This window comes from Somniosus microcephalus, unplaced genomic scaffold (genome assembly GCF_052327205.1).
Source record: "Somniosus microcephalus isolate GS21.2 unplaced genomic scaffold, FLI_Smic_1.0 unresolved_chr4, whole genome shotgun sequence".
NCBI lineage: Eukaryota > Metazoa > Chordata > Chondrichthyes > Squaliformes > Somniosidae > Somniosus > Somniosus microcephalus.
This window is the reverse complement of record NW_028225182.1, coordinates 1770639-1776638: the sequence shown is the minus strand read 5'-3', so window position 1 is coordinate 1776638 and position 6000 is coordinate 1770639. Positions and strand designations below refer to the sequence as shown.

Sequence of the window (6000 nt, the reverse complement as noted above, 5' to 3'; positions counted from 1 at the left end):
GAATCGAACCCAGCCTGCAACACTGATAGGAATAAATTATTGAATCATTTAATGGTGCCTCGAAAAATATCAAACTGCTAAATTAAAATCACTGCTATAACGTGTTTCGGTGTTGAAGGGGATTGAAAAAAGCCCAGACTGCGCCCGCGGTGAGACAGAGTTCGAACTTACAAAGAAGTTGGTGCTGCGAAGTAACCGCCAAGCGAAAGCTGACACCGATTAAAGGATGAGACACCGCTCAATATAAAGGAAGAGCTCACAAACGTTAACTTTCTGTATTCTGTGTAAAAGGACTCTCAAATCCTTGAATATACTCAATGACTGAGCATCCACTGCCCTCTGAGGTTGAGAATTGCAAAGATCACAAGCCTCTGAGTGAAGAAATGTCTCCTCATCTGAGTCTCAAATAGCCGGCCCCTAATCCTCAGACTCTGCCCCCCAGTTCTGGACTCTCCAGCCAGGGGAAACAACCTCTCAGCTTCTATCCTTTCAAGCCCTCCAAGAAAATTGTACCTTTCAATGAGAACACCTCTCGTTCTTCTGAACTCCAGAGATTTTGGCCCAATCTACTCAATCTCTCCTCATAGGACAATCCTATCATCATTGAAAACAATCAGGTTTGATTCCCAGTCAGGGATTTCAGTTCTGACAAAGACCATTGAAGTCTGTGAGAATCTTAATAATTGTATTAAAACCAACAAAAATGTGTGTTGCACACTGAATGAAATTGTAACATGTTTGCCGGGTGAGAGTCAAACTTTAATAACATTCGTCAGAGATTCATAGATTTATAACAAAAGGCGGCTGTTTTATCCAGTGTTTCTGTAGTGTAGTGGTTATCACGTTCGCCTAACACGCGAAAAGTCCCCGGTTCGAAAGCGGGTGGAAACATTTTGTAAATCATGTTCATTTAAATCGTAGAAAAATGGATCAATTCCCATTTGTTATGCAAAGTAACAAAGTCCTGTTACATTTGTGTTATTCTGTACAGTTATGCACACACACAGGACACTACGGTGTCGCTCGCTCACTTCCGTTTCCAGCCCTGACCGTGCAGACAGCCCCTCTCAAAGCTACACAATCCGGCTGCTTTCAGTTGAATTGTGAAAGATTATTCAAGGATCCTGCAGCTTTACTTCGGTTCACAACAGCAGATCGAAGCCGCGTTGCTGCAAACAACAAACCATGTTTTCCAGAATTCCAGGGTGTATACGGAACTCAACCATTAAAATTCCCTTCATTAACCTCAGGGGTTCAGGTAATTTTCTATGATTCTTTTACAAGTTATTAAAGTTTGACTGTCATCCGGTATACATGTTAGCAATTCCTGCAGTGTGCAACAAAATGTTGTGGGTTGATTAATGATAATAGAAACAATTATGAAGTGTCTCACAGACTTCAATATTCCCTTAATACCGTTGGTTGACTAAAAGCTATCAATCGCAGGTTAAAATGAGCAATTCATGATGCAACTTTGAATGAGCTATCCAATCAGTCCCACTCCGCTGCTCTTCCCCCATAGCCCTGCTGACACTCCTGCCAGTGGAGATTGTTTCCCCCATAATTTTGATCACCTCTATTAAATCTCCCCTGACCAGTGATTAATGGAGTTCAACGCGGGCAAGTATCAGATCATCCACTTGGGGCCGAGCAAAGATCGGTCAGTGTGTGGTCTGAAAACATCATGTGAGAGAATAGTTTTTTTCTGTGAAGTAGCCGGTCCCGTTAAATTTTACAAATGTTGCCCCAGATCGCTGCTCTCTCAAGCAATGAACATTTTAAACCATTCTCCTAAAATGCAATGTGTAAAATGAGATATGGGTTAACAGTTCAGGAGATGCAAAGAGCAAAATAAATGAATGAAGTTTCGACTGTCCCTCAGTAACCATATTATCATGTCTTTCATTCTGCAAAATAAAGTTACCGGTTAATTAATGGTGATTAAAGCAGTTCTTATTTATTCACATTAGATGCATGTAATTAATTTAATAAAATTACATCGCATTCATGAATAAGAAACGGTGATATCAAAATTTCTTCTCTAACCGGCAATCGAACCCAGCTCGCAACACTGATAGTAATACGTTATTGAATCATTTAATGGTGCCTCGAAAAATGTCACGCTGCTAAATTAAAATCACTGCTTTAATGTGTTTCGGTGTTGAAGGGGATTGAAAAAAGCCCAGACTGCGCCCGCGGTGAGACAGAGTTCGAACTTACAAAGAAGTTGGTGCTGCGAAGTAACCGCTGAGCGAAAGCTGACACCGATTCAAGGACGAGAAACCGCTCAATATAAAGGATGAGCGCACAAACGTTAATTTCTGTATTCTGTGTAAAAGGACTCCCAAATCCTTGAATATACTCAATGACTGAGCATCCACTGCCCTCTGAGGTTGAGAATTGCAAAGATCACAAGCCTCTGAGTGACGAAATGTCTCCTCATCTGACTCTAAAATGGCCGGCCCCTTATCCTGAGACTCTGCCCCCTAGTTCTAGACTCTCCAGCCAGGGGAAACAACCTCTCAGCTTCTACCCTTTCAAGCCCTCCATGAAAATTGTACCTTTCAATGAGAACTGCTCTCGTTCTTCTGAACTCCAGAGATTATAGGCCCAATCTACTCAATCTCTCCTCATAGGACAATCCTATCATCATTGAAAACAATCAGGTTTGATTCCCAGTCAGGGATTTCAGTTCTGACAAAGACCATTGAAGTCTGTGAGAATCTTAATAATTGTATTAAAACCAACAAAAATGTGTGTTGCACACTGAAGGAAATTGTAACATGTTTGCTGGGTGGCAGTCAAACTTTAAAAACTTTCTTCATAGATTCATAGATGTATAGCAAAAGGCGACTGTTTGATCCAGCGTTTCCGTAGTGTAGTGGTTATCACGTTCGCCTCACACGCGAAAAGTCCCCGGTTCGAAACCGGGCGGAAACATTTTGTAAATCATGTTCATTTAAATCGTAGAAAAATGGATCAATTCCCATTTGTTATGCAAAGTAACAAAGTCCTGTTACATTTGTGTTATTCTGTACAGTTATGCACACACACAGGACACTACGGTGTCGCTCGCTCACTTCCGTTTCCAGCCCTGACCGTGCAGACAGCCCCTCTCAAAGCTACACAATCCGGCTGCTTTCAGTTGAATTGTGAAAGATTATTCAAGGATCCTGCAGCTTTACTTCGGTTCACAACAGCAGATCGAAGCCGCGTTGCTGCAAACAACAAACCATGTTTTCCAGAATTCCAGGGTGTATACGGAACTCAACCATTAAAATTCCCTTCATTAACCTCAGGGGTTCAGGTAATTTTCTATGATTCTTTTACAAGTTATTAAAGTTTGACTGTCATCCGGTATACATGTTAGCAATTCCTGCAGTGTGCAACAAAATGTTGTGGGTTGATTAATGATAATAGAAACAATTATGAAGTGTCTCACAGACTTCAATATTCCCTTAATACCGTTGGTTGACTAAAAGCTATCAATCGCAGGTTAAAATGAGCAATTCATGATGCAACTTTGAATGAGCTATCCAATCAGTCCCACTCCGCTGCTCTTCCCCCATAGCCCTGCTGACACTCCTGCCAGTGGAGATTGTTTCCCCCATAATTTTGATCACCTCTATTAAATCTCCCCTGACCAGTGATTAATGGAGTTCAACGCGGGCAAGTATCAGATCATCCACTTGGGGCCGAGCAAAGATCGGTCAGTGTGTGGTCTGAAAACATCATGTGAGAGAATAGTTTTTTTCTGTGAAGTAGCCGGTCCCGTTAAATTTTACAAATGTTGCCCCAGATCGCTGCTCTCTCAAGCAATGAACATTTTAAACCATTCTCCTAAAATGCAATGTGTAAAATGAGATATGGGTTAACAGTTCAGGAGATGCAAAGAGCAAAATAAATGAATGAAGTTTCGACTGTCCCTCAGTAACCATATTATCATGTCTTTCATTCTGCAAAATAAAGTTACCGGTTAATTAATGGTGATTAAAGCAGTTCTTATTTATTCACATTAGATGCATGTAATTAATTTAATAAAATTACATCGCATTCATGAATAAGAAACGGTGATATCAAAATTTCTTCTCTAACCGGCAATCGAACCCAGCTCGCAACACTGATAGTAATACGTTATTGAATCATTTAATGGTGCCTCGAAAAATGTCACGCTGCTAAATTAAAATCACTGCTTTAATGTGTTTCGGTGTTGAAGGGGATTGAAAAAAGCCCAGACTGCGCCCGCGGTGAGACAGAGTTCGAACTTACAAAGAAGTTGGTGCTGCGAAGTAACCGCTGAGCGAAAGCTGACACCGATTCAAGGACGAGAAACCGCTCAATATAAAGGATGAGCGCACAAACGTTAATTTCTGTATTCTGTGTAAAAGGACTCCCAAATCCTTGAATATACTCAATGACTGAGCATCCACTGCCCTCTGAGGTTGAGAATTGCAAAGATCACAAGCCTCTGAGTGACGAAATGTCTCCTCATCTGACTCTAAAATGGCCGGCCCCTTATCCTGAGACTCTGCCCCCTAGTTCTAGACTCTCCAGCCAGGGGAAACAACCTCTCAGCTTCTACCCTTTCAAGCCCTCCATGAAAATTGTACCTTTCAATGAGAACTGCTCTCGTTCTTCTGAACTCCAGAGATTATAGGCCCAATCTACTCAATCTCTCCTCATAGGACAATCCTATCATCATTGAAAACAATCAGGTTTGATTCCCAGTCAGGGATTTCAGTTCTGACAAAGACCATTGAAGTCTGTGAGAATCTTAATAATTGTATTAAAACCAACAAAAATGTGTGTTGCACACTGAAGGAAATTGTAACATGTTTGCTGGGTGGCAGTCAAACTTTAAAAACTTTCTTCATAGATTCATAGATGTATAGCAAAAGGCGACTGTTTGATCCAGCGTTTCCGTAGTGTAGTGGTTATCACGTTCGCCTCACACGCGAAAAGTCCCCGGTTCGAAACCGGGCGGAAACATTTTGTAAATTATGTTCATTTAAATCGTAGAAAAATGGATCAATTCGCATTTGTTATGCAATGTAACAAAGTCCTGTTACATTTGTGTTATTCTGTACAGTTGTGCACACACACAGAACACTACGGTTTCGCTCGCTCACTTCCGTTTCCAGCCCTGACCGTGCAGACAGCCCCTCTCAAAGTTGCACATTCCGGTGCTTTCAGTTGAATTGTGAAAGATTATTCAACGATCCGGCAGCTTTACCTCGGTTCACAACAGCTGATCTAAGCCGCGTTTCTGCAAACTACAAACCATGTTTTCCAGAATTACAAGGTGTATACGGAACTCAACCATTAAAATTCCCTTCATTAACCACAGGGGTTCAGGCAATTATCTATGATTCTATAAAAAGTTATTGAAGTTTGACTGTCATCCGGTATACATGTTAGCAATTCCTGCAGTGTGCAACAAAATGTTGTGGGTTGATTAATGATAATAGAAACAATTATGAAGTGTCTCACAGACTTCAATGATCCCTTAATACCGTTGGTTAACTAAAATCTATCAATTGCAGGTTAAAATGAGGAATTCATATTGCATCTTTGAAAGAGCTATCCAATCAGTCCCACTCCGTTGCTCTTCCCCCATAGCCCTGCTGACACTCCTGCCAGTGGAAACGGTTTCCCCCTTAATTTTGATCACCTCTATTAAATCTCCCCTGACCAGTGATTAATGGAGCTCAACGCGGGCAAGTGTCAGATCATCCACTTGGGGCCTAGCAAAGATCAGTCAGTGTGTGGTCTGAAAACATCATGTGAGAGAATCGTTTTTTTCTGTGAAATAGCCGGTCCCGTTAAATTTTACAAATGTTGCCCCAGATCGCTGCTCTCTCAAGCAATGAACATTTTAAACTATTCTCCTAAAATGCAATGTGTAAAATGAGATATGGGTTAACAGTTCAGGAGATGCAAAGAGCAAAATAAATGAATGAAGTTTCGACTGTCCCTCAGTAACCATATTATTATGTCTTT

General features: G+C 41.1%; 3 non-coding genes across 3 annotated transcripts; all 3 read left to right on the top strand.

Annotated features, from left to right (window-relative positions):
* Positions 1 to 818: 818 nt before the first annotated feature.
* Positions 819 to 891, top strand: trnav-aac (transfer RNA valine (anticodon AAC)). Its single transcript has one exon. It is a non-coding gene; the product is annotated as a tRNA-Val (tRNA).
* Positions 892 to 2867: 1976 nt separating this feature from the next.
* On the top strand, positions 2868 to 2940 carry trnav-cac (transfer RNA valine (anticodon CAC)). The gene has a single exon. It is a non-coding gene; the product is annotated as a tRNA-Val (tRNA).
* Positions 2941 to 4916: 1976 nt separating this feature from the next.
* trnav-cac (transfer RNA valine (anticodon CAC)) lies at positions 4917 to 4989 on the top strand. The gene has a single exon. It is a non-coding gene; the product is annotated as a tRNA-Val (tRNA).
* The last annotated feature ends 1011 nt before the right edge of the window (positions 4990 to 6000 follow it).